The sequence below is a fragment of the Piliocolobus tephrosceles genome, chromosome 4 (assembly GCF_002776525.5).
Source record: "Piliocolobus tephrosceles isolate RC106 chromosome 4, ASM277652v3, whole genome shotgun sequence".
Taxonomy (NCBI): Eukaryota; Metazoa; Chordata; class Mammalia; order Primates; family Cercopithecidae; genus Piliocolobus; species Piliocolobus tephrosceles.
In genome coordinates this window covers 1,303,949-1,307,161 of record NC_045437.1, presented here as the reverse complement: position 1 = coordinate 1,307,161, position 3,213 = coordinate 1,303,949, and positions in this window count along the sequence as shown.

The window sequence follows — 3,213 nt, the reverse complement described above, 5'->3', positions numbered from 1 at the left end:
CTCAAGATGAGATCATCCTGGATTTAAGGTGGGCCTTAAATCCCATGACTGGGGTCCTTGTCTGAAAAGGAAGAGGACAACTGTAGACACAGACACAGGAGAGCAGCCAAGTGAACTCAGGCAGCAGGGCGGTGAGGCAGGGGCAGGAGCTGGGAGAGGCCTGGGTCAGACCGTCCCTTAGAGCCCTCAAGAAACCAGCCCTGCCCACACCTTGATCTCAGACTTCTGACCTCCGGAACTGTGAGATGACACATTTCTGTTGTTTTAAGACACCCACTTTGTGGTAATTTGTTCCAACAGCCATAAGAAGCGAGTACATTGGCCAAGGTAAAATTCTGTCATTAGTTCAACCTAAACACGAGCAAACTACAAACTACAGAATCCCCAACCCTGTGGTTCACTCAGAGGCAGACCCCGGAACTGCAACTGTGTCCCTTCCAAAAGCTCCGTCTCAGGGGAAAGAGCCGTCTTCTGACCCCAACTCAGAAGAGAAGACTCGAGTCACAGATTTTATTAAATTAGGAGGGCTTTGTGGCAACCTTTTCTGTTTTTTAAGTTTCTATCTACAACTGTCATACAGTGAATGAAACCAACGGATTTCGAACCCAGAAGTTTGCGAGGTAGTCCCTGTGGTGGGACGGGCGCAGGATTTCAAGGCATAAATCTGGCTTCCAACCTCAGGGCTGTTCCTGGCCTCCTCTGACACCTTGGGCTGTGTTGTGCAACCTGCAGAGATTCAACGTCCTCCTCTGAAAACTGGGGTTAACACCACCTGCTGGAGTTAATAAACAAGAAGATAATTCACGTGAAAGTACCCAGGTCACCGCTGATGCTGGAATACTGACACCAGCCCTACCACAAACAGGGCCACAGGGACCAGATGGACCACATCCTTCTTATTTTAGGTACGAAGTAAATGTCTGAGCAAACATTTTCATTTTTAGCCTTTCTGGAAATCAGAAAAAGCCTAAATTGTAGGCAAGTACCCATATTATTTCCTACGGAATAGTTTAACGGGGTGGATTTTCAACTACATTTAAATGGAAATTTATCGTAGATGAGAAATAAAAGTGAAGGTGAAAAAGTGACAGTTGATTCTGTTTTTTAAAAATTTCTGAAGTGCATTAAGACATCTGGAGAGAGAACAGGCCAGCATTTTTAAAAATATAAGTTTGGAGTTTTCCACTTTGGGTATGTCCATGTAAGCTGCTACGAGACAAGACTCCTGAGACTCTTTTTTACTTTTTGATGACCTGTCTTGGAGAATGAACAAAAGCTGGTAAATTGTGGATGGGAGGTAAACCATGTAAGAAGAGATATACATAGGGAACTGTCCCATTTTGTAGATTTGAGCCAGAGGTTAAAACCACACAAAGTGGCTATTACTATGACAGAAAATCCACTAAAGGATAAGGGGAGCCCTAAAAAGAGAAAAGATGTGAAGAAGAACCTCAAATTCTGTGCATAAGCTCTATCCATGTCACATCACTGGTTAACAGCAGGGTCACCAGGTGTGGAGTGACCCAAAGCAGCTCAGCCAAGGACTGAACTGAACCAAAACAGAGGCTGCCACCCAGGAGACAGAGTTCACATGCGAGTCAGACCCAACTAAACAGCACTAAAGGGAAACCACCAGCATTCACTGAGAGAACGTGCACCCCAGAGCCTCCTACGTCCCACGTGAAGAACAGGGAAATGTGAGCCAATCTCAAAGAAGAGGACGACCAAGCAAGCTAAGCCCTGATGAGCCAGTGCGGAGACAGAAGATGCGGGCTGTAAGGCAGCCATTCCAGCTATGCTTAGAGCAAAGAAAACATACTCACAATAAATAAAAAGATGGGGAATATTAGCAGAGAAAAAGAAACTATGAAAAAGAACCCAGTGAAAAACTAACATTGAAAAACATAATATCTGAAAATACAAATTTACCGGGTTGGCTTAACAGCGGAATGGCAATGACAAATGAATTAAAATGGATGACAGATCACTCAAAATTGCCCAATATAAAGAAGAAAGAAGAAATTTTTTAAAAAAATGAACAGAACCTCAGGAACCTATGGGACGATATCAAAAGGCTTCTATATCTGTAATGGGAGTTCCAGAAGAAGAAATGAGAAAAAAAAAGGAGCAGGAAAAAAAAATCTAAAGATAATTAGTAGCAGATAATTCCCCAAATGTAGTGTATACACTTTCAGATTCAAGTATCTCAGAAAACCTACAAGCAGGATACACTCTAAGAAAACCACAATTAGGAAGATTAACATCAAGCTGCTGAAGACCAAAGATCAAGATAAAAGGAGAGGGCAGCCGGGTAAAAATGATGCATGACACACACAAGACGAAGATTTAAATCACTGCCGATTTATCACCAACATTTTTAGATGTCAGAAGACAGGGCAACAGGATTTTTAAAGGGCAGAATGAAAATAAACTGTCAGCCTAGATTTCTAAAATCATTAAAATAGTGAAAGCAAAACAAAGATTTAAAAATTAAGATTTAAAAAACGATTCGTGTGCAGCAGACAGGTACTGTAAGGAATGTTAAAGGAAATGCTTCAGGATGAATATATATTATACCTCATGGAAACAGGGAACTTCAGAAAGGAATACAGAACTTCAGAAACAGTAAATCAAGTGATTATTAATTTACTATTAATTTCTTTAAAATACATAGGGCTGTTAAAAGCAAGAAGTATTATATTCTGTTATAGGGTAGGTAATCAATGTAGATATAAGGCACATTAAAAGTGCTCTGTGAAGAATGGGGGTAAAAGGGCTGATAGAAAAAGAATGAAAAATCAAGAAAAAAACTATATACTGTCCACAAAAGATCCATATTAAATATAAAGACACAAATCACAAACGGGTTGATAATAAATGTACCAGGCAAAACTAAGACTGGAGTGCATTTATTAATATCAGGGAAAAATAAACTTCAAAACAAAGTGTATTACCAGAAATAGAGATATTTCATAATGTTAAAAGGCTCAACTCATCAGAAAGACATAATTAAATATGTGTGTACCTAATAACAGAGCTTCAAATCACCAAAAGTACAGGTAAAAAGAAAAAAGAGGCCGGGCGCGGTGGCTCAAGCCTGTAATCCCAGCACTTTGGGAGGCTGAGACGGGCGGATCACGAGGTCAGGAGATCGAGACCATCCTGGCTAACACAGTGAAACCCCGTCTCTACTAAAAAATACAAAAAACTAGC